The sequence below is a fragment of the Protopterus annectens genome, chromosome 4.part0, assembly GCF_019279795.1.
Source record: "Protopterus annectens isolate FY-2018-M chromosome 4.part0, PAN1.0, whole genome shotgun sequence".
NCBI classification, from domain to species: domain Eukaryota; kingdom Metazoa; phylum Chordata; order Ceratodontiformes; family Protopteridae; genus Protopterus; species Protopterus annectens.
Genome location: NC_056733.1, coordinates 1,570,901,505 through 1,570,926,923, shown reverse-complemented (window position 1 = coordinate 1,570,926,923; position 25,419 = coordinate 1,570,901,505). Strand labels below are relative to the sequence as shown.

Below are 25,419 nucleotides of genomic sequence, written 5' to 3'. Positions count from 1 at the left end.
GACCCGACTGATGGATCAAAAGATCTGGAACTAGGTCCAGATGCCAAGGTCGCTCCAACAGAAAATGATGAAGAAAGGGGAACCAAATTTGTCGAGGCCAGTAAGGAGCAATGAGGATCAACGAGGCCTTCTGAGCGATAGCTTTCTGTATCACTTGAGAGATTAGTGGGAAGGGAGGAAATGCATACAGAAGTCCCCGGGGCCAAACTTGGACTAGAGCGTCTCTGCTGGGTTGGCCTGGTAAAGGGAATAGGGTGAAAAAATCTCTGCACTTGCTGTTTTGGGGAGTAGCAAGGCTGACCCCACTTGAGAAAAATTTCTCTCACAACAGAGTCTTTCAGAGACCACTCGTGAGACATGAGGATAGCTCTGCTCAATTTGTCCGCGATTTGATTGGACTTCCCGGGGATGTGCGTTGCTATCAGAAACCGCTGAGAAGAAATCGCCCATTGCCACAGTCTGAGTGCTTCTCGACACAGGGGGTAGGACCTGGTTCCGCCTTGTTTGTTGATATACCACACTACAGACATATTGTCCGTCTTGATTGCTATCGTTCCCAAGGGAAGAGAGTCTTGAAGGGCTTGCAACGCTAAAAGCACTGCTCTCATCTCTAGAACATTTATGTGCAAGTGGCATTCGTCTGGTTGCCATGTGCCCTGGACAGTTCTGCCCTGATAATGCCCCCCCCACCCGATCAGGGAGGCGTCCGTTGTCAGAGTAGCAACCGGAGGGGAAGGGACAAAGGGTCTTCCCAACAAGAGCTGAGGGGAAGATATCCACCACAGAAGATGATTTCTGCATGTTTGCGTAATCATGATGGTGTGGGACATTGGAAGTTGCTGGTATGACCATTGCGTGAAGAGCATCCATTGAAGGATTCTCATGTGGAATCTGGCTAATGGAAGCAGAGGTATGGCAGCCGCCATAATCCCCAACACTTTCAGAACTAACCTGGCTTTGATTCTGTTGCTGCTGAAGAGGAGCGAGACCAGTTTGTGTATGTCTGTTATTCTCTGATCTGTTAGTCTCGCAGACATGTTGACTGTGTCTAGATTTGCCTATGAAGGTAATAGTACGACAAGGCGACAAAACAGACTTTTCGCAATTTATTGAAATGCCTAAATTTTGACAAATGCGAAGGTGTAGTCCCTGGCCAATAGAAGAAGATGCTTGGTGGGAGCTGTGAGGAGCCAGTCGTCCAAATATGGAAATACCTGGAATCCTTGACGCCTCAGGTGAGAAGCTACCACTGCCATGCATTTGGTAAACACCGGGGCAGTGGTGAGACCAAAGGGCAGGGCCCTGAATTGAAAATGACTGGTTCCCAGCCTGAAGCGGAGGAATCTTCTGGAGCGTCTGTTCATTTTATGTGATAGTACGCATCCTGAAGGTCTATAGAGCACATCCAGTTTCCTTTCCCAATAGGGAAGGATGGACTGCAGCGTGACCATCCGAAATCTTGTTTTCTTGACTGACTTGTTCAAGATACTGAGATCCAAAATTGGTCTCCAGTCCCCTGTTTTCTTTGGAACTAAAAAGAACCTGGAGTAGATTCCGGATCCTTGCTGGTCTGCTGGAACTGGCTGTATTGCTCTTTTTGCAAGCAGCTTTGAAATTTCCAAAGCTGCAAGATCCCTTTGAGCGGGTGGAACATCTGGAAGGGATTTTTTTGATTGGTTTGGAATGCGAACGAAGGGAATGGAATAGCCTTCGGAAATGATGGACTGTACCCATTTGTCTTGAGTCAGGGATAGTGACAGTGACAATCTTCCCCCGACTGCCTCCGAAGGTGGGCAGTCGGGCAACACCTCAGGGATGCTGAAAGGGCTTATCAGAGAAGGCTTCTCGATTGCCCTGGTTCTGCGGACCCCCCCTGCCTCTAGGGCGACGTCTACCATTGTTGTTCCCCCCTCTGCCTCTGGCGGGAACCGACTCTGTCGTCAGGCGAAGTCCCTTGAGATTGTTTGCGGAACCACATTTTTCCACTTTTCTGGCCTTTGGGGTAAGGCCTAGAAGGAGTGGAGAAACGGACTCCGACGGCAGAAAGAGTCTTGCCATCTGTCTCGCACCTAGTCAAGGTTTCTTTCACTTGAGGACCAAAAAGAGATGATCCATCAAACGGGGAATTAGTGAATGACGTTTTAAAGGGGTCCGCAGTTGCATAGCCGCATCCAGGCATGCCTGCGTAAGGCCACACCTGTCCCTGCGGCCCTGCTCGCTCCATCAGCCGCATAAGAGAGGAGGCGCATGGAGGAGTTAGCTATGGAGTTCAGGGTAGCCAGCTGAGTGTTCATCTTGTCCTGAAAACCCGCAGCCGTAGAATCCTTCAACATGTCACTCGCTTCTTTGATCAAGTCCCTTTGAAGACGAGTAAAATGGCATAGGTAATTCAGCGAATGCATAGCAAAGGTCGCTGACGAGAACATCCGCTTCCCGTACCTGTCCATAGACCTAGATTCTTTGTTAGGGGGATGAACAGGCACTGAAGGATCAGCTAGTTCCTTCTTGGTGGCAGCAGCTACCACCATAGCATCCACAGAAACACCTTTTGTGAGAAATTGCTTGTCAGTTGGTGCTGTTATAAATTTGGAAGGTCTCCTGGGGGTAGGGTCCACTGAATCAGGAGCCGTCCAGGCCTTCTTTGCAACCACCTGCATGAGGGGATCAAAGGGGGGGACACCCAGGAGGTGGAAGGGCGAGAGCCAAACGCCTCAAGATACACAGATTCATCCTCCTAAGGGTTAAGGGCTGGCCAATTTCCCTCTGTTTCAGGATCTCTAGAATGTCTGCAAAGAGACATCTTCAGAAGGGGAACGGGGAACCCTCGAATCCTCTAAATCTGTGTCAGAGGTGACAGACTCAGGTGAGTCTATGTGCTTCCTCTTACACTTTCTCTTCCTAGGGGCTCCCCTGCCAATTCAGGGGAGGCCTCGGAAGAGGATGAGATCCCCACAGGGGATTCATGAGGAGCTAGCTCTCTGCGGTCTGGGATGAGGGAGTGAGTCAACATAACCAAAGGCACCGAAGAAGGAGGGGCGGACGGAGCCGACTGTGGAGTCGAACAAGGTTCCAACACACTCCGCATGACCTCGAATGCACCCCTGTCCGGCAGAGCCAGAGGTCCCCGCTCCGAGAAGCTGCGAACCTCCCTCGGCACCGACAGAGATGGCTCCGAGGCCGATGTCGGAGCCGAACTCACCAGCGCCGAAGCACCGAGAGGGAGAGGGGGGTCGGACAAGGGTCCGATGCCACTCACCCCTCGGAGCAGACGAGGGAAGCCCGGCGCCGAGATTCTTCAAAAGAAGAAATCGGAGCCGAAGACAATTGTATCGGCTCCGACGCTACCACAGTCTCGGTCCCGTGACGCCGGCCCGAGCTCAAAGGAGTCGGAGGAGGAATATTTATTGGAACTAGTTGAGGCATCGACTGATGAGTCGACTCTGGAGCATTTGGGCCAGTGCCTCGGACTTCAAAAGTCTACTCACTACCCTCTGGAGGTCGTGATCTGAGAGCCTCGATGACCTTGAGGAGTGAGATCTGTGGCTCCGTTCAGACAGCAAGGGAGACGCTGGAGCCGAATGAACGGAGCCAAGGGACGGTGACCTTGATCTCTTTCTAGATGTCGGCTCCGATGGTCTGATCGGAGCCGACCCAGGAATCTCTAATGCCTCGGCTCCAGCCGGAGCCGAGGAAACCACAGATACTGCAGTCAAAGACTCATCGGCTCCAGCCGGAGCCTATGAAGCAGTAGGCTTCGAAGCCTTAGGCCTCGACTCTGAAGCTGGAGCCGAGGTCTTGGAAGCCTTAGAAGGTTTCCGATGACACAGAGAGGAACCTTCAGGCTTGATTAAACCCTCAAAATGAGTTTATTTTTTCTCTCCTGCAGGACTCTAGGGCTGAAGCCATGGCATACAGCACAAGAGTCCTGCAGGTGTAAAGGTCCCAGGCAATACACACAAGAAGTGTGACCGCCTGTCAGAGACATTTTCTGACAGCACGAGTCACACTTCTTGAAGCCTGAGACCTTTGTATCCTTGGACATACTCAAGGACCCTAAGTGTAATCACACACAGAAAAAACACACACACACAGATTACACTGATAGGGATTCAAAGGGAATATTTAAACTAAAGGTAATTAAGTTAAACTTCCCTAATCAACACATACACACCCTAAGGATAGGGAAGGGAGGGCCCGAAGGCCTTAGGGAAAGAACTATAAGTTTTTTAGAAAAAAAGGGTCTGGATAAAGGATATGAAGGGATAATATCCACTACAATAAGGGGAAAGAAAAATACACTAAGCTAGCTTAAGTCTAAGAATTTAAACTAGTCTAACTTTCACTAACCTGGAGCCGGTAGAAAACACACCTCGATCGCTGTAGCGGCAAACGAGATCTGAGGTAACTCACGCCTAGCATTGTGGGATATAAGGGGAGCCTCGAGCCAGTGGAACCAACTCTCGAGCTTTTAGAGTGGCCGAGTCGGAGCCGAGGTCGGCTCCGAACCCATCCAGCAAGAATGAAGGCGAGATAGACAACTTAACATCAGTTCTTTAAAGCGTGCTAGTACTTTCATTCCTTTTAGCCATCCTATAGTGTCAGCATTTCATAATATATGTGAAGCACAATTACGTGAATATTATAATGATAATCAAAACTTTAAAAAGTTTTATAATTTATCCATAAATGAGAGAGAAGTTCTCCATTTACTATGTAAAAATGATGAGGTTATTATTAACTCATTCACTCCGGAGCAGCTCAGAAAAAGCTGCCTGCATAATTCCACCATAGGAGCAACAGTGCAGCCTGAACTCATTTGTAGAAAATCCATTTGTAATACCATACAAAACAAATGTTCATAACTCTAACTATAAGAGCTAGACTAAAAATGTAAATGCGAAAGTTGTTCAGCAGACTGAAGTTTCCAACAGTGTAAATGTTGATAGTGCATATCAAAGTCATTATTAAATATTTGGCAAGGAATGTTGATATTGTGCATATTTTGTACCTTTTTGGAATAGCAAAGCACAATATCTTGGTCAATGTACCATGTAGACCCATACAATTGGTATTTAATTTGTTAGTATGAATGTCAGCTTTAAAATGATACCTTAACCAATACTGTGTGATGCTCCTTTATGGAGATATTCACAGAAATATGCTTAATATAACATTTCTCATAACTGATAAATAAACAAAGCATAATATCTCATCACCTCTAACAGACAGAGTCTAGAAGTTGTGCATCTGAATGTCTGCTTCAAAATGATGCATCATTTGTGTGAACACCATGCTCCCTTGCAAAGATATGGGCATAATAATGAGAAGTATTCGAAATGTATAATTTTCATAATCCTACAAGACTAAACAAACTGTGATATCTGTACATGTGTACAGTGCACAGACAGCTATTTTACCATGTTGTAAGGAGCAACACTGTTTTCAAAATGAGGTATTACTTGGCACACTGACATGCTCTCTTGCAAAGTTATTTACCAAAATATGAAAAATAAAATAATAATTTTCATAACCTAACTACAAAACAAACTTTGATATCTGCACACGTGGACAACATACAAGCACAATTCTTTTACCAAGTTAGAACCAGCAATACTGTCTTCAAAATGTGGTATTACCTGGCACATACAGATGCTCCCTTGCAAAGTTATTTATCAAAATATGAAAAAAAATCATAATTGCCATAACCTAAGTCCAAAACAAACTTTGATATCTGTACATGTGTACAATATACAGGGACAGTTCTGTTACCATGTTGGAAGTATCAATACTGTCTTCAAAATGAGGTATTACTTAGCATATTCAGATTCTCCCTTGCAAAGTTATTTACCAAAATATGAAAAAAAATCGTAATTTCCATAACATGAGTCCTAACAAAACTGATATCTGCACAGCATTCAGAAGCAGTTGTTTTACCATGTAGACACACGATTGTAAATATACATTTTCTTGGTGTAGCCAACATACTGCTGAATGGGTACATGTAAAGAAAAAGCAAGGTAAGGACTGCCACTCCACTAATAAACCCAGGAAAGGCATGGGACTTCAGTCGGAGGCAAGGCCATCTGATCTGTCCGATAGCTGTGCTGGCTACCCACTCAGACAGCTGATACCACTGCAGTCTCATGACCTCCTTCAGTGTCAGCAGTCTGCCTTACCTATGCCTTTTCTCTTTACATGTGTCCATTCAGCAATGGACCTAAGAGATCAAGTTCTGTATTAGTAAGCCCTTTCTGTCATCTAAACTCTACACATGCCTAATAAAAGCAGACTATAAAAAGAAGTATTGCAGGATGGTCACTAACATATTAGATTGTATGTGGTAGCACTCTCCTGAAACAGTTCTCTCTCAGCATCCTCACCAGCTCCTTACCACAGTTATTTGCCAAACTCAGAAAAATATACTTTACACAACACATTTCATAATAGAGTTTTACTTACTATACTGGTCCTACTTGGTCATGGGTGTTTTCCATTCTTCTCACAAGCTGCATGTTACCAATCCTACATAGCTCTCCTCACGCCATTGTTTCGGTCAGTCAAGAACAATGCAATGCCCTCCTCAGTTAGGTGAACGCCATCCCTTCTGAACAGGTGAACATCTTCCGTGGTAATGCTGTCATGGCAGATTGTAGAGCCACCAACCCTGTGCATCAAGCCTGGCATTAACCCATTCTGTAAATGTCTGGCCTTGTGAGCTGCCCGTTGACTGTTTGCTGTTTTCCATATCTGTCGAGGAATTATATCAGACCACAGAAAATGACAACGTGGCCACCAAGACTGCAGGTGTTCAGAAATTGCTGTGATTCGAAACCATAGCCTTCTGAGTGGTTGACTGATGACATCATTCCCTCCAATGTGCAGCACAAGAATGTTGGGCTCAGGGTAGATGGAACACTTCTCTTCCAACAACTGCAGTACTCCGCTCCAATGCATACCTCTTCTTGCAATCCAGTATACCTTCACACTAGATGTGGGGAAGCTCAAGTTTTAGTGGTTTTCAGTTACAGAGGCATGGCTGGCAGCTCAGTGACTGCAGGAATGGCCACATACCCACACTCTCAATTGTCGTTCTCCTGCTCGTGAAGCCATGTCAGTGTCAGAAGGTGGACAAACCTGCACAGGAAAGAAAATGCAAACAGATTACTACTTATGTTTGACAGATATATTGGAAGACTACATATATATGTATATCATATGCATTACCTGGTTATCCCATCCAAATCTTCACTCCTATCCACTCTGCCTCACCTCTGCCTTTTCCATTTACATGTGTCCGTTTGGCAATGGCCATAAGGAGTGAAAGTGTGGACAGCAGCACTATGGGACTGAGCTGAAGAGTCTCCAAGTTCTCAGCCTTTGAAAATCACTTATTTTTCTTATGTTGTCAATTGTCACTCTATCCTCAGAATTGTGGGCCAGAGTCCGCAGCTACCTCAGACCCTGGGTAGCTCACCAAACAGATATGCAAGTACTATTACAGCTGTAATATGCCTCACAGATCTCACCCACAAAAATATATTGAATATATATATATATATATATATATATATATATATATATATATATATATATATATATATATATATATATATACACATATATATATATATATATATATATATATATATATATATATATGTATTTAAACCTATTTCATAATAAATAAAGAATACTGTAATCAGTAACTCAACTAAATTACTTCACATTTCAAAAGCACAGGAAATATGTTACCACAATAGCGCAGCCAACACGTGAGTTTGGATATTGTCATTGCCTTATAAGTAAAAAAGTAAACAATGTAAAATATATTCTTCCACATACACAAAACCATTAACAAAGTATAAATGTACACTCCTAAGAGAGTCATTGTGTAGTATATCATATGACAGTAGTAATTTATAAGAAAACCATTACTGATGGAAGGCACTAAATACCATATATATTCATATCCTTAATACAGTCTACCACAAATCCTCTTATTCTAGCAACTTTGGCATGTAAAAACAACAAATTTATTCTAGTAACTAAGTTAAAAAAACAATATGTAAAATCTATGTCCAGATTTTGCCTCATACATTTGTAACATTTTTTGAAATTGTAAAAAATGAAAGAAATAAACTGGTGGGGGTGGGGGGGCTTGCAATGACTCCAAGTGGAGAAACACCCAAAGCTGGCTTGTGCATTCATCAATGTGGTAACTACTTCTACATATGTGAATAACAGTGACAGCTGCTGAGAGTTTGGCCTGAAAAGTGATAATGAGTCAGTGATATATTGTAACGGCACTTACTGGTAATATGCTAATGAACTGCATTTCATTACTGCACAGTTACGCATGCTCAGACACAGGTGCTAACTGCTCCACAGAACCTGTTGAATAAGCATTCATTATATTACTTTGTGCAGCTGCTATGTAACACAGAGTCATTATCATCAGTAAGGACAAGACCTGAGTAATTCAGTAAAAGACTATATCACTTAGATATGAGCCCTTCCTCCCACCAAAATTCCACACATGACTGACATACCCAAGTAAAATGATCAAAATATAGGGTAGTTTCATGCTGGTAGTAGTCAGCAAATAATTACGTTTATCTCACTCAGGCAACTACTTGAGTATAATCAGAAATACACTAAGACAGGCAAAGCTGTCAAACTTATCTGGCTTATCCATTTAACAGTATTAATTCATGTTATCTCACCTAACCATTCCCTCTAAGGCAGAAATATTGTCCAAAATATCCGGGTGAGCAATGTCAAGAATCAGAGAACAAGCTAAGATCAGACCTAAATTTTGCATGAAAAGCCATGAGCATTTCTAAAAAGTGTTGAACACCTACACCAGGGGGTGCTCACCATAAAAAGCCCAGCGGCCTTTGGTCATAAGCTAATGGCTGGCAGGCAACCAGTTGCTCAGCTTGGATTACCTGGGATAGCTCTTCTCTATTGGCTTTCTCTAGTATTATATTGGGCACACACGACTAGGCTTATAAACACCTTCGGGTCAATAGCCCAGTAACCACCTGTGAACTTATGAACTATACAGTTTTAAATCAGCCATAAAAAGATGAGAATACTTTACAACCACCAAATGAAGCATTCACCCAAGCAACCCCTTCAATACAATGCATGCACAAGCAGTAGAATGAAAGATTTACCCAAACTAAGCCTTCAGTAACATTTACTGGTATATACAAACACCAAAATGAGACATTCACCAAAGCAAATCCCTTATGTGCAGGTAGATAATTGCTGCACATTACCTGTTGAGTGGACATTCATTATATCTCCAGGTACATACAGATGAAATATAAGACTGAGTCATTACCATCAGTTAGGAATTTCATGCAGGAATTAGAGTACAAGTAATGACACTTACTTACAAGGCATACAATCCTTGTAAAGGGTGTTACTACCACTGGTTACTGGCAAGCTGCTCAGGGCTTCAAGTATAGGCACACAAATTAGTTGCCAGACAAGAATATGAAACCAATGTCAGTGGTGCTATACTTCGCTAATTATAGCAAACCTTAATGAATGCAATATGTGCAACGAGCCTCCCTGGCTTGTACTGCACTGAATCATATAATTTTCAGTGTAGTCATTTATTTATATGTTGATCAGTTTAGTCCACTACACCAGCAGCCTCATTTAAGAGGGCCCAAGGTGGCATTTACACATACTGGACAGTTTCCCTACTTTTTTCAAAAAGTGCTGTAAGATCTTTTACATCCACCTATACTACCACCAGCTCCAGCAGACTGAGCTTCAGCGGCTTATCTGAAGAATTTCTTATTACTTTGACTTGTAGGCAGTGTGTAAAGTAAAGTGCTTTACAACAGTCAATTACTGTTTGACAACCTTTTGGCAAGCGGTTTCTTCTCATCTGAGCATGATGAGTTTTGTGCATGCTTCAGTGCTTGAGTCTAGTCTGAGAGTTTGGCACAGATTAGAATTATGAACATCTTCCTTCAGTGTAAAATTTGAGTCCCTTTCCTAAACCTTTACTTGCCTACTATGTCACTTTGAGCAAGTTAAATAAACAAATAAATTCATGAATGCTCGTTTTGTGTAAGGTATACATTTCTACAGTACATTCTGATGCCAGACATGAAAAATCACTATTTAGAATAGACGGTCCAGGTTTGCAGTTGTGAGACATGATAATACTGCACTAAACAGTCACTGACAGTTACTTCCCTTGTACTCTGTGTCTCCTGCAGCTCCATACTGCCGGGTCTAAGGCAATGCAGCAGCTTTCTCAATGGCACCACCGTGCCTTCTGGGTAATGAAGTTCAATGAAGAACTACCCCACCTGGCAGAGAATGCTTTGTGTACATGCTTTTTATACATGGCAATGCAGTAGCTATGTAAACACAATACTATACATACAAGGAAATAAACTGTGCTGACTAAATGCTTACATCTGATAGGAGAGCATTTCCTTGTGCTGGAGTTCTTCTGCATGTATAACACAAAACCTTTTATTCTAGTCTAGCAACATTTCAAATTTGTCCCTATTTTTGGGGTTTTGTCCTCCCATTATTTTAGGCTTTGCCAAGACTGCGTTAGGAGGTTGAGGGCCAAGGAACCCCTTTTCCCACCATGTATTTGCCTTTAGAGTTTGTCAGTTATGCACTAATTGTCAAACCGATTAAAGTAAGCAGGCGAGAATATAATTACAATTTATTAAACTGGTTTTGCATTTACTCTCTGATGCCGTTATCCGGCTTTTTACCTTGCCCTTATTAAACCATGTAAAACCAAGCAAACAACACATTTAACAGCTACTCTAACTATAATGTCGTCATGCTGAATGCAAGATTGCAGCAACCATTCACCGCTGTTAGTACCTGCACCAGTTTATAGGCACAAACAAAAGCACAGTCTAGAAGTGTTTTTAGATATCAAACATCTGACTGAGACAAGCCCACATGGAAAAAAATAGTTACTGTAGAGTCAGAAATACCATTGTATAATGTATATGAAATACAACCAGCACCTCACCTCACCACATCGACTCACGGACTGCTGATTTTTGAAATGGAGTTGTCTGAGTTAGTTCTCAGCCCAGGTGATTTGAGACTTAGTTACTTTTTCAGCTTAATTTTCAACACTGGAGTTGCAATCTGACTGCAAAGTTATGTGCGCTGGGAGAAGGCACACGGGTGGAACAGAATGCAGTTACTATCATCTCACAGCATGCTCGGGTGTAAACACAAAGGCGCCATGAGACGGTAGTCGGGGTTAACGAGTTAAAGAAGCCGACAAGGGCGGTGCAATTGTCATTATAGACAAAGATAAATGTTTGAAAGCTATGCACCTTATTATATCTGTCTGCCTTTAAAGAAATATCTTATACAGAAGTTAAAATAATTATTAGTAATATTACTATATCTGTATTTGACCTACAAGCTATGAATGATATAAATGGTGAGACCTTCCAATTTTTTGCAGTGCCATGTCCCATAATACTCATATTACATGGACTCCCCAAAATCCACAAATCAACTATAGAACCACCTATGAGACCTATAATATCGTGAACAGATTGGTCCACTGAGCCCATTTCTCTATATCTGCAGAATGCTTTAGTTTGTTACTTAAAACATGTTAAGAGTTATATTAAAGACATGGGATATTTTTTTTTTTAAAACAGCTCTTATAATTTTTTTTACAATTAGAGAGAAAAGACCATTTCTGCTTGTTGTACTTGACATAACATCACTGTTCACAGTGATTCCTAAAGAATATGGAATAAACTCTATTCGTGAATTATTATGTATTCATGGTATTTTGTCAGGCAGACAGATAGAAACTGTCTGTGAATTGCTTGAACTTGTGTTAGATAACAACATCTTTGTTTTTAATAACAAATTTTATCATCAGATATCAGGAGTGGCAATGGGTACTCCCATTGCCAATACTTATGCAAATCCTATATTAGATAAATGGAAAACAGAATTTGTATATAATGCTCCGAGCTGCTATACCTCAAAAGTAACTTTTTTCAAAAGATTTGTGGACCATGTGTTTTTTTTATCTGGGAAGGTGAACATCATGAGCTAACCGAGTATGTCGAATATATAAATGATAGTACCAATTTTCTGTATTTTTTCTATGACTACCTCACCACACAACATTCAGTTTTTGGATATAGATTTAGTTAAACATGGAGATGAGATACAGACATCAGTACACAAGAAAATGGTGCATAAAAATAAATATCTTCATTACACTAGCATGCATGCTCCCCATATATTTAAAGGGATTGTCAAGAGACAATATACATGTATTTGTAAGCTGAATACTAATAAGGAAAAATATATTCAACAGATGGATGCCATAACAAATGAATTCTGGGACAGAGGTTATGATGAAAAACTATTACATATTATAAGGGAAGATATTATTACTGTAAGAGATGAAGAAATTCCACCCTACTTTAGTGATAAAAATTTTATTAATGATAGTATTAGACAAAAAAACAATTGACAATGTACTACGATATCTTACCACATATAGCAGATATGTTGACATTGTGAAAAATACAATCTCTAGAAACTGGAGCATTCTGAGAAGCGTTCCGGAGTTACTACATATCATTCCAGATAAACCTAGTTTTTCTTATCGTAACTGTATGAATCTGAAACAATTGTTATGCTATCTTGTTGACTATTAAATGCAGCAATAATAGTCAACTTACCATGAAAAAGGTACTTTTCCTTGCTTTAATTGTAGTTGTTTAACTATTAATAGTGACTGCAATTTTACACATCCTGTTACTGGGAAAACTTATGCTCTTAAATGTTCTGCTACATGTAACACCTCCAATGTAGCATACCTAGCAACGTGCCAAGCTTGTTCTAGTTTTTATGTAGGTAAATCTACTAGACGACTCAGGGACAGAATAATAGAGCACAAATCGGACATCAGAAGGAATAACTTAAATTCACTGTAGGGTTGTCACCCTTCCATTTTTTTTCCGGACTATCTGAAAATCAAACTGATTCTCTGGTAGTCCGGAAAACACTGTACAAACCCTGGTATTCTGTTTCAAAAAGGAAACAGATTATTGGAGTTTGTAAATCGGCTGATTTACTATGCTTATTTTTACAGCAAAGCATAGTAAATCAGCCGAAAAGCAGGCAGCAGGAACGGAAAAAGAGGGCGTTCCTTGCTGAGTGATATCATCATGACATCACAAAATGGGCAGAATGTGGGTGGGGGAGGTGGTGGGATGGGTTGGGTTACTGATGATGCAAGGAGTGTGGCTTTACTCCGGTTTTAGCCATGATGAAAGGTGGCAACCCTAATTCACTGGCAAAACATATCAATGAGGATGACTTTAGACACAACTTTACATTTAGAATTTTGACCGTTGTCTATAAGAATATAAGAGGAGGTGACATGAATAATAAACTTGAATTAAAAGAATAGGAATGGATTTTGTTATTACAGGCTGATATTTACGCAGGAGTTAATAAAATGGTCATATTAAAACCTGTACTAAAGGACAGGAAGTCTCACTTAAAGTAGCTTATCTTACTATAAACTTTATTACAAACTACTAATGTGTAGATTTCCTTATTGTACATAATCAAAAAGTACAGTTGTGTACACTTACCATAAATGTAGATGTTAGAGTGTATTCACTGTTGCAGTCATCACACTTGGGTTATCCTGCCAGGGGTAGCCCTCAGTCTGCCCGAATACCAGATGCTTAGTATTTCTGCGTTGGTTGCTGTCGCTTCAGGACTGACGTCAGGTCATCTGTGGTATAAAAACAGGCAGCTGACACCATTGCATCAGTTTTTCTTGCCCCAAATGTCAGAAGCCCCCAAATAGGAGCTAAGTTATGGTGGAAAAAACACCACCAGTAAAAAGTAAATACCAATAGCCCTGTAAGAAGTGAGGGAGAGAGAGAGAGAGAGAGAGACATGTGGGCTGGAGGGTGGGAAACTAGGACTGCAACAGTGAATACACTCAAACATCTACATTTATGGCAAGTGTACATAACTGTACTATGTTGTCTGTGTTTCACTGTTACAGTCATGACACTTGGGTTGATTCCCAAAGCTGAAGAATGGGTGGAGGCAGACAAGAGGAGTTGGGGCATCCGCTTTACAGGCCTTGCTGTGAGGTTCTCAGGTGCAGAACTTGCTGAGCTTGTGGCTGTAGGGGTACCCCATTTCTGTGTCACAAGGCTGAAGGTGTTGTGGTTTAATTGCCACTCACATGGGTCTAGGAGATTTCTGCTTAAGTTGTCTGACAGAGAGTTTTGGTTGCCTGGCAGGAAATGAGCTTGTAGGTCAATATGCATGGCTGGCTGAGGCCGTGTTCCAAAGGGTCATGGCTAGCCTGCAGAGAAGGTAAGAGTGGGTTCCCCCCTGCTTGTTGATATACCACATCACTGTGGTGTTGTCGGTTTTGATTAGTAGAGGCCCTGGAGAGAGCAGGGATCTGAAGGCTGTCAGAGCTTGCTGAACAGCTAGCATCTCTTTTTGGTTGATGTGCTAATGAATTTGATTTGGGCTCCAGTGGACTTGAATGCACCTGCCATCCAGATGTGCACTCCAGGCAAAGTCTGATGCATCTGTGGTTAGGGTCTGGATGGCGTGGAGTTGAGTAAAGGGAAGCCCCTTGTTGTGGTTGCATGCTGCTGCCCACCAAAGGAACTCTTTCCTTAGACAAGGTCTCAAAGGTATGATAGTTTCCAGGTCCTGAGAATGTTGGCACCAAAGACTTTTTAAATACCACTGAAGTTTCCTCATATGCAGTTTGGCATATGGAATTATTAGAATGCAGGAGGCAATGAACCCTAGAGCTTGCAGGATTTTCCTTGTGGATAACTGGGTTCTGGTGGCCATTTGTGAGACGTAGCCTGTCAAATAGGCTTGTTTTTCTGGAGTAAGGAATGCCATCTGGGATTCTGTGTTCAAGCTTGCTCCCAGGAATACAATTTTTTGACTGGGGACTAGTTTGGATTTCTTTTTGTTGATAGTGTACCCCAGGGAGGTTAGAAGGTCCTTTACAAATGTCAGGTGCTGCAACAGTATTTCCTGACTGTTTGCCTGAATCAGGCAGTTGTCCAAGTAGGGGTAAATTTGAATATTTCTCTGCCTGCAATAGGTAATGGCTGGGGCCAGGCATTTTGTGAAAACTCTGGGAGCAGTGGATAAGCCAAAGGGAAGTGCAGAGAACTGATAATGCATAGATCCTGCCCTGAAACAGAGATATTTCCTGCAGGAGTCCCTGACTGGGATGTACTGATAGACCTCCTTTAGGTCTAGGGTGGCTAACCAGGCATCTTTGGACAGCCTAGGGAGAAGCTGCTGTACGGTGAGCATTCTGAATTTTGGTACCACCAGGAAGGTGTTCAGAATGGACAGATCTAATATTGGGTGCCAGGTGCCCTCTTTTCTGGGTACCAGGAAAAGTCTAGAATAAAAACCTTGGCCTGTCTGTTCTGCAGGAACAGGGTGAATTGCCCTTATGGAGAGCAGGGAGTGAACTTGGTTTTGTGCCTCTGCCCACTGGTTTGGAGGAAGGTTTGGGAACCCTTTGGTGGTTGGCAGTGTGTGGAAATAGAATTTCTACCCTTGAGATACTATGTTGAGGACCCATCGATCGTTGGTGAGAGAGATCCAGTTTTTTGCATGGTGGGCAAGTTTTCCTCCTAGGGGTATGAGCAACTGGGCAGAGGCGAGGGGAGGAGTTGAGAAGTCATTGTGAATTCTTTCCATAAGGGGGTGGCTTAACACTCCCTGTTTTAGAAGTGGAGGTACTCCATTGCTTAGATCTCTGCATACCCTGAGACTGTAGTCTGGGGGGGGGGGGTCTGTTTCCCCTAGGTCAAGTTTGAGGTGGCCTTGAGGGGGCTGGAAAGAACCAATGTTTTGAAGGGCAATGCCTACTGAATCTTGGAGGTTGCACTTGCAAAAAGTCTTTGACTGTCTGCAAAGACTTAGCTTTTTCTTCCATCTTTTTTAAAACCTCTTCTGCTTTGATGCCAAACAGATTGTCCTTGTTCAGAGGTGCGTCCAATAATTTTGATTTGACATGGTCTGGCAAGGTCTGCTTCTTAAGCCAGGCATGCCTTCAAGTATAGAACCTGTGACTGCTGCCCTGCAAGATGCTTCTAGTGTGTCAAACTCAAATTGCAAGGTATGCTTGCTGACTTGGCTTGAGAATGCATAAGCTCCTGTAATATTTTATTTGCTGCACAGTCAGGGAAGGTAGATAATTTTTGCTTAATAAGTTCCATAGTATGTTGCTGGTATTTCAGCATGTGAAACTGACAATTTAATACTCTGATGGCAAGAGTTGTAGAGGTGTACACTTTTTTACCCCAGCTGTCTAAAGCTCGGGAATCATTGTCCGAGGGGGTGGTATTCTTAGCTGAAGTTGTTTTTATTCCTTTAAGTCCTTGGGAGATGACCTCTGGGTCAGCAGTAGGATTTTTGAAAAGAAATTTGTGTAAATCAGGGACTCTGTAGTACCTGTCAGGTTTCCTTGGAGAAGGGGGTAAAGTATCAGGAGTTAGGCTGGATTCCATAAAGACATCATCCACAACATCCAGAACAGATGAGATAGCTAAGGATCTGTGCTGTGGTAAATCTAAAAATTCCCTGAGTCTCTGAAGTGACAGCAACCGACGAAGAAATACTAAACATCTGGTATTCGGGCCGACTGAGGGCTACCCCTGGCAAGATAACCAAAGTGCGATGATTGCAACACTGAAACATGAAGAACATCATATGAAATTAATACTATCAAGTGTGTACATGCACACATATATTTATTATTTTTTATATACATGTATGTATAATGTGGAGGCAGCATTGTGTATGCACTTTGCTTGTATTTTAAATATGTAATTGATGCAAATTATTTTACTGGCTGTGCTTAATTGAATAATAATTTGAATTATTCATTGAATTTTGCATTTAAATGTGGAAATAACTAATTGTTTTATCTTGCACTGAGGAAGGGTTGTTTAACCTGAAAGCTTTGCTCTTTTACAAATAAATTTTATAGTACGTTGCTCCAGTTGTCTTTCTCTCTGATTTGGTTATCTCCAAACTGTTATTTTACCAATATTCTTGTTATTACTGCTACCATTTGAGCCCTCCAAGACCTTGCTGCATCTTCAGTCTTGAAATCTCCACACTGAATGTTTGAACACCACTTCTTCATAGCTGAGTAAGAAGAGCACTTGTCACTCAATGTTTGCATCATACATTTATGGATTTCCTTTGGAGTTATATTCTGCAGGAATAGGAACTTCATGATGGCTTGGAATTCCACACTTTTTGTTGACATGTTTCAATCAATGATCTGAAACTGTCAAAACACAGTGTTACAAATTCTGCAAATTGGCACTTTACAAGATGAAATAACCCTCTTTTCACCTACAGAGGCAAAACAACACTCAGAATTTAGAAATTTGGTCTGGCTTAGAACCTTTCCGCACCCCCTTGTGTGTGTGTGTGTGTGTGTGTGTGGGGGGAGATATATATATATATATATATATATATATATGTATATAAACACACACACACATACGGTTTACCTTCAGAATGCCGGCATCCAGAATGCCGAACCCGCTTCCGGGAACACTGAACTGCGACTTCACAAAACCTCAAATAACAAATTTCCAAATCGCAAAATCTCGCCCCCTTTTGACCCATGTTAGCACATGTTTGTAGGTGTGGCGCGGTTGGAAATGTCGAAATCTGAGTTTTTTTGCGATATTCCAAAGTTTTTGCGGTTCTGGTTTTGCATAATCGGTTTGGTGATGTGGCCATTTGGTCATCCGTGATCGACAATATGACGGTAAACCTATATATACACATATTCATATATTTCCCTGCACTTCATCACAATGTCACTAGGAGTGCTCTTGCAAAACATAAAGTACAGTTTTGTACCTACCATAAATGTAGATGTTCGAGGATCCACATTGCTGCAGTCCTAACTATTGGGTAGTCCGCTGTCCAGTCGGCCCGAATACCAAAGTATATGGCTGACGTCGGTCAGGGCGCATTAGACTGACGTCAGTACGTCAGGGTACTAATGCGCATGACTGACGTCATATCCTCAGTCTTTTCTTGCCCCAGATGTCAGAAGACCCTGAAAAGATAAGGCCAAAAACCAAACACTCCCAACATACCTGCACCAAAATATATATATATATATATACAGAATATACAAAAATAGCAGAATATAACCTCACCTACACAACCACCCCTAAACACAGAGGGGAAGGAGGGAGGGTAAATTGGACTGCAGCAATGTGGATCCTCGAACATCTACATTTATGGTAGGTACAAAACTGTACTATGTTCTTCATTCCACATTGCTGCAGTCCTAACTATTGGGTAGAATCCCAAAGCAGAGGTAAGGGAGGCTGGCAAATCATAAGGAAGCAGGAACTGACAACATGCCTTGCAAAATAGCAGTGGCAAAACCAGCCCTAGACTTAGAGTAGAGAGGAAGGTGATAATGCTTAGAGAAAGTATGCACTGAACTCCAAGTAGCTGCCTCCAAAATATCCTTAGTTGCCACCCCTTAGAAATGCTGTTGAAGTGGCAGTAGCCCTAGTGGAATGAGGCCTAATCCCAGCTGGAATTTCCTTGCCATGATGGGAATAACAAAATGCAATGCAACACCCAATCCATCTAGAAATAGTTTGTTTTGACACAGGCTTGCCCTGAGAACTCAAAGCAAAAGAAATAAACAACTGCTGAGACTGCCTAAAATCTTTAGTCCTGCTCAAATAATAACGCAATTGCCTGTGTACATCTAAAGTGTGCAAAATCTTCTCCCTTTATTTTGAGGATCTGCATAAAGGTAGGCAAATGAATAGTTTGGTTTAAAGCCACACTAGAAACCACCTTAGGCATAAAGGAAGGATTAGTACGTAAAGATACCCTATCCTTATGAAAAATCAAAAAAGGTTCCACTGCCATAAGGGCCTGTAACTCAGAAACCCTTCTTGCAGAAGTAATGGCCAACAAAAAAGCAGTCTTCCATGACAAGTATTTCAATTCAGCAGTAGCCGCAGGCTCAAAAGGTTGTAGAGTAAGTTTCTCCAACACAAAATTGAGATCCCAAGCAGGAGTAGGAGCTGTACGTGGGGGTCTTATATTCTTTGACCCTCTAAGAAATTGCTTGAACAAAGGATGCGAAAACAATGGTGGGTCACAATCATAGTGAGCTGAAATTGCTGCAGCATGAATCTTAATGGAAGAGAGACAAACCTTTGTCCAATAACTCAGTAAGATATTGAAGAGCCACACTCAAATTTGGCTCCGAAATCTCCAAATTGTTTGCTGCACTCCAAAATAAAAATCTCTTCCATTTTTCTGCGTACACTTTTCTTGTACTAGGTCTCCTGGCTTCCATAATCACATTTAAAACTTGTTGAGGAAGTTGAGACCTGCTGCCCTTCAAAACAGAATATGCCAGGCTGTTAGATGAAGAGAGTGAAGTTTGACATTGAGCAGGTGACCTTCTCTCTGAGACAACAGGTGAGGAATCAAGGGTAAAGGCCATGGAGGCTTCCTTACCAGACTCCTCAGTAATGGGTACCAGTGCTGCCGAGGCCAATCTGGAGCTATTAAAATCATCCTTGGCTTGTCTTGTCTGACCTTTAGAAGCACTTTTGGAAGAAGAGGCAGAGGTGGAAACGCATACACATGAAGATTTTTCCAACTGAAAGACAGAGCGTCCACTTTCCAAGCTGTGTGATGAAACTTCTTTGTGCAAAACTTTGGCAGCTGGTGGTTTAGTGGAGAAGCGAACAGATCTATGTCTGGAGTTCCCCATGACACTGTCAATTTTTGAAATACATGAAGATCCAGTTTCCACTCGTGGGGATCCATGATTTGTCTGCTTAACACATCTGCTAAGGAGTTCTGTGCTCCGGCAGAAACCTTGCCTGAAGAGTTAGTTGCAAGCTGAGCGCAGTCTCCCATAAAATCATTGCTTGCCTGCACAATGGGTAAGAATGTGTTCCCCTTGTTTGTTGATGTACCACATGACAGTTGTGTTGTCTGTTAGAATCAACACCTGCCCTGGAAGAAGTAACTCCTTGAAAGCCATTAATGCAAACTGGACTGCTAACATCTCTTTCATGTTGATATGTAGATGCTGTAGTCTGGCAGGCCACTTGTCTTGTATCCACTTTCCATTTAGATGAGCTCCCCAAGCAATGTCTGAGGCATCTGTCGTTAGAATCTGACTCGCCTCTGGCCGGGTCACAGAGAGTCCCTTGTTTAGGTGACATTCCTGAGCCCACCACAAAAATTCCTTTTGAATGCAAGGTATTATTTGAATGACAGTGTCCAAATCCTGGCAGTGCTGTGTCCATACATTTTGAGATACCATTGTAGCTTCCTCATATGCAGTTTGGCATTGGGAAGCACCAGAATACAAGATGCCATGAACCCTAAGGCTTGAAGGACTGTCCTTGCAGTCAGCCCGGACTGAAGAGATAGTTGATGGAAGTAACTGGAAAGATTCTTTTGTTTGTCCGGGGTTAAAAGGCCATCTGGGCTGCTGTATTCAGTCTCACACCCAGAAAGCACATGTCTTGAGAGGGTGCTAGGCTGCGCTTTACTTCGCTCACAGAATACCCTAGGCATCTTAGCACTGCTATGACATATTCCAGATGCTGTAGAAGGTCTTCCTTTTCTTGAGCCAGAATCAGGCAATCGTCCAAGTAAGGGTAGATTTGAATCCCTTTTAGCCTGAAGTAAGCTATCACTGGAGCCAGAACCTTTGTGAATACTCTGGGCGCAGTAGATAAGCCAAAGGGCAATGCAGAGAACTGATAATGAGAACTTCCAGCTCGAAAACGCAGATACTTTCTGCAACTTAATCTTATAGGCACATGAAGGTAAGCTTCCTTGAGATCTAAAGTTACCATCCAGTGATCTTTGCCCAGTAGAGGTAAAAGCTGTTGTAACGCCAACATTTTGAACTTGGGAATGTCCAGATAAGTGTTGAGGATAGATAAATCCAAAATTGGTCTCCACGTGTTCCCCTTCTTCGGTACTAGGAACAGGCGAGAATAAAATCCTAGGCCCCTTTCTGGCACAGGAACTGGCTGAATGGCCCCTATTTGGAGTAACAGAGAAATTTGCTTGTGCGCCTCTTGTCTTTGTAGAGGAGGAATGTCTGGCATGCCTTTGAAAGGAGGCAAGGTATGGAAATAAAACCTGTAACCGTGGTGAATGATATCCAGAACCCATCTGTCTTGGGTAATTAAATCCCAATTTTCTTTGAAAAGAGACAGCCTTCCTCCCAACGGTGCTGCCAGGCGAGAATGAACCGGCAGCTGAAAAGGCAGGTCATTGGGTCTGCTTACGAAAGGACTGACCCCTGCCCTCACCAGAAGTCTGAGCAGGGGAACTCCCTGTCCTAGGCCTAAAAGAACCCTGAGCTCTGCCCCTACCACGTCTAGACCTACCCCTAGACTGGGAATCATAAGCAGGATAAGTCCAACCCTTAGCAGGCCAATTTCTACTAAACTTCGGAGGCTGTACCTGCAAAAAATCTTTAACAGTTTGCATAGATTTAGCCTTGTCCTCCATTTTCTTCAAAACTGCTTCCACAGGCGAACCAAACAACACATCAGATTGCAAAGGAGCATCCAAAATCCTTGTCTTAACATGCTCAGCTAAATTCTGATCTCTCAACCAGGCGTGCCTACGAAGAACAGAACCAGTGGCAGCCACCCTGGAGGAGGCCTGTACAGCATCAAAACCACATTGCAAGGAATGTTTACCCACCTGTTCAGACACATGAACTAAATCCTGCAGCTCTTTACAGTCAATACCTTCCGCCAGAGCATCCACCTTAGATTTCAACTGTGAAAGAAGATAATTCTGATATTTTAACATGTGGAACTGACAATTCAACGCCCTCATGGCTAAAGTGGAAGAAGTATACACTTTCTTTCCCCATCTATCCAAAGCCCTTGCCTCTTTATCAGGAGGGACAGGATTTTTAACAACTGAGGCCTTTACACCTTTAGGCCCCTGAGAGACAGTTTCCGGGTCTGCCCTAGGACTCTTAAAAAGATACTTATGAGCTTCAGGCACCCTATAATACCTATCCGGTTTAACTGGGGCAGGAGGCAAAGAATCAGGATTCAGAGAAGCCTCTGCAAAAACATCTTCCACTACATTCAAAACAGGAGGTATAGCTAAAGGCCTATGCTGGGGTAAAAACAAGAACTCCCTAAGCCTTTTCCTGGAATCAGAGAAATCTTGGCCTTCCCATTTAAAATGCTCCCTCATGGAATGCAAAGTCTCTGAAAATGAAAAATCCTCAGGAGGAGAAGCTGAAGGAGTAGAATCATCCACATCAGAATCAGAATAAGGAGGGAACTCCTGCAAGTCTTCAGCCGAAGACTCAGAAGCCTCCGAGCATTGCTCAAAACTCTCAAGCTCAGGTTCCACCCTAGGCCTCTTATCAGGAGGGGGCATAGAACCCCTTATCATAGTAATCAAATCCTCTGCCATTTTAAGCATATGTTTTTTAGGCAAAGACCCTGAAGCACTAGGAGAAACCCCCACTGAAGCAAAACTTGGCCTGCCCCTTAAAGAAGCCTTGGAAACAGAAGGGGAGGCCCTAACCACCTTAGGAAGTGAGGGAAGAACAGCCACCTGAGAAGCCCCCTCAGCCTGGCCTACTTCCTGAGAGGAAACATCCTGTAACAGTAAAGTCTCTCCTGAGACTCCAAAGAAACACCTGGCAAAACCTCCGGCTCCACTGAGCCCTCTAAAGAACCGGCGTCTGGGACTGTCGGTTCTTCCCCTAGGCTTTGCTGTTTTGTCCTTGCGCTTTTAGTCGAAGCGGCCGGAACATCCGACGGCATTTTATAGTTACAACGCTTCCCAAACACTAACCTGGCACAGTCTAACCTTCTCTTAATAGTGCGTTTGTTAAATCTAGCACAAGAGCGGCATCCAACAACATCGTGCTCAGGCCCTAAACAAGGTATACACAAAGTATGGTAATCCCTATGAGGTATCTGTTTCCCACAAGAAATACAGTTATTCACTTTTTCTGACATCCGGTTAAATACTGAGGCAAGAAAAACCAAAATATTCCCCAACGGGGTACTTAGCCAACTTTGATTCGGTCTGAAACTCTGACTTCAGAAATTTTCAGAACGCCAACCTGCACTCGCAAAATTGCTTCTGCATCGGACCATGCGGCAAAAAAGACTGAGGATATGACGTCGGTCATGCGCATTAGTACCCTGACGTACTGACGTCAGTCTAATGCGCCCTGACCGACGTCAGCCATATACTTTGGTATTCGGGCCGACTGGACAGCGGACTACCCAATAGTTAGGACTGCAGCAATGTGGAATGAAGAACATCCTAAATAATCCAAGACATAACTTGAATTTTCATGTTTTGATCAACACATATAAAACTGAACTTGATGTTAATAAAACTGCATTGATGGAAAAAAAAAGACAGCTAGAATGGCAAATTCATTAATTCATTTAAATGCCTACGTAAAATCAGGACTCAATGCAAGATGCTCCATTAAGAGCATGTTACAACTTAGGAAACTCAACCACAACCTCTTTTACTAATGAAGAGGTGAAACTATCTCACAATCCTTAACATAAGAACCATGCTCAACAGGATGGAGATTCCAGTATTTCTAACAAGCCGGAACATACTCTTTTCTAGCATCCCAAACAGCCATCTCTAAGCACTGGCCAGCTAACCATAGGGACAGGCTTGCCTCACTATAAAGGAACTGGCATGTTTTTTTAACATTTTTTATGTCTACTGAAAAGGACTTGGCATAGTCTAATTTTCTAATTTTGTGTTTTTCACATGTTGCTTTTCTACTGAATGTTTACTTGTTTGATTTGTATTTTTGTTTTATTATTTATTTCTGCTACTAAATTTGTTAACATACAAAAGAAATCTGTGGAAGCTCACTAGCAGTGAGTGAAAGTGCTCTGTGTTTAATCTCAAAAAAAAATATCTCTCTTTCCATCAAACTCTTGGCATTATGACTGGAAGAGCTCCCAAAAAAGCAGGCACAATCCTCACAGCACAAACATTATTGAAAAGTTTTGATATGAGATGCCCTGTATAAATGGGTGCCAACCAACCCATAATGCCCTATAAAAGACTTGGCTCCTTACTTACTTTCCATAAAAAACAAAAAGACAATTATGACTTTTAATAAATAATAATGACCTAAAATAACCTGCATGTAATTGTTAAAGCTTTTGAAAACAAAGGGGTACTAGGCACAGTGGGCAGCCTTGGACTCTGCATGCAAATTAGGTGAATTTTTTTTGCCAAACGTGGTCTTGCACGCACACTTCTACATGCAAATTAGGTGGATTTTTTTCTGTCAAACGTGCGCGAGCGCACACACACACTTTTACATACAAACTAGGTGGATTTTTTCCACCAACCATACACACTTCTACATGCAAATTAGGTGGATTTTCTGTCAAACATGTGCTCTCACGCACGCGCGCACACACTTTTACATACAAATTAGGTGGATTTTTTCCACCAACCATACACACTTCTACATGCAAATTAAGTGGAGCTTCTTCCACCAACCACACACACAGGAATACACCCCTTACTTTGATTCCAATCAAGCTGACCATCTAGCCCATGCCCCCCTCCTCTATAACAATAAAAGTTGTCTTGTAACTGACAAAAGTGTTCACATGGTTATCTTCAATAAAGATCTGAAAAAAGAGTTATCTTTGCTATGAAGTCTTCTTTTAAACTAGAGCTCAGGAAACGTATGCTCTTCATTCACTGAACATCTGGTCCTTAACTTTTTTCTGAATTGCTACCATCTGGCATACCCCATTTCCATTTATAGATTATATATATATATATATATATATATATATATATAGAGAGAGAGAGAAAGAAAGAAATACAGATATAGATATAAATAGATATCCATCCATCAATGCATATATATATATATATATATATATATATATATATATATATGTGTGTGTGTGTGTATCTATATATATATATATATATATATATATATATATATAGATAGATATCTATATATATGTATATATATATATATATATATATGTGTGTATATATATATATATATATATATATATATATATATATATATATATAGGGTTTATGTTAAATATTCGAATGCTTAAATGTTCGAATCACTAAAGATCGAACCTTAGTGATTGAACATTTAAATGTTCGAATATTTTAAAAAATTTTAAAAAATAAACTAAACAAAAAAAAAGAAAAAAACTAAAGGGTGTAAGGAGGGGGGCAAGGCCCCCTGTGCCCCCCACACTCCCCGCTACTTAAATATACAGTGTAGGAAATGGGAAA

General features: G+C 41.8%; 1 protein-coding gene across 1 annotated transcript in view; it reads right to left on the bottom strand.

Moving 5' to 3' along the window:
* Window positions 1–25,419, bottom strand: part of RNF145 (ring finger protein 145) — a 1,685,498-nt gene that overhangs the window by 63,308 nt on the left and 1,596,771 nt on the right. The window lies entirely within an intron of this gene.